Below are 757 nucleotides of genomic sequence, written 5' to 3' on the forward strand. Positions count from 1 at the left end.
TTAGCTGGTGACCTAATAGTTGGTAAACTATTTAACATCTTTAAGCCTTTGTGCCCTCGCTTGTAAAAGAGGATCACAAAATTCATTCAGCAAATACATTTTGAATGCTTACCATGTGTATTAGTACATTTCTGTTGCTTATAACAAAATACTTGGAACTAGGTCATTTATAATAAAAGAAATTTATTGCTTACAGTTTCTGAGTCTGGGAAGTCCAAAGTCCAGGGAACACATCTGGTGAGGGTCTTGGTGTTGACAACAGTGACCCAGAGGTCTCACATGGCAGAAAATGGCTGAGCAGAGAGAGACTAACCTCACATACTCTCCTCTTAAAACCCTCAGAACCACGCCCTTGACCACCATTATTAATCCATTCACTACAGCATGACCCTACAATCTAATCACCTCTTCAAGGCTGTACCCTTCAATTATCACAATAGGATTTTCTACCCTCAACAGATACAGTGGGGATTTAAGCTTTAGTGAGGTTGGTGGGGAGGACATCTAATCTACAGCACCATGGACGAGGTGCTGATCTAGGCACCAGGCATACAAGGATAAATAAGACAGACAAGCTCCCCGCTCTCATGGAACTTATCACACGACGTGGATACTCAACAAAAGATTACGTAATTAAGTAGTTAATTCCAATTGCAATAATAGCTCCTACCTCTGCAGATGCGAGGATTCAATGAGTCAATGTACAGTCAGGCAAATTAAAAACTGGTGTCATAATATTATTTATAAAATCAAATGG

Source organism: Galeopterus variegatus, unplaced genomic scaffold (genome assembly GCF_000696425.1).
Source record: "Galeopterus variegatus unplaced genomic scaffold, G_variegatus-3.0.2 Scaffold1571, whole genome shotgun sequence".
Classification (NCBI taxonomy): domain Eukaryota; kingdom Metazoa; phylum Chordata; class Mammalia; order Dermoptera; family Cynocephalidae; genus Galeopterus; species Galeopterus variegatus.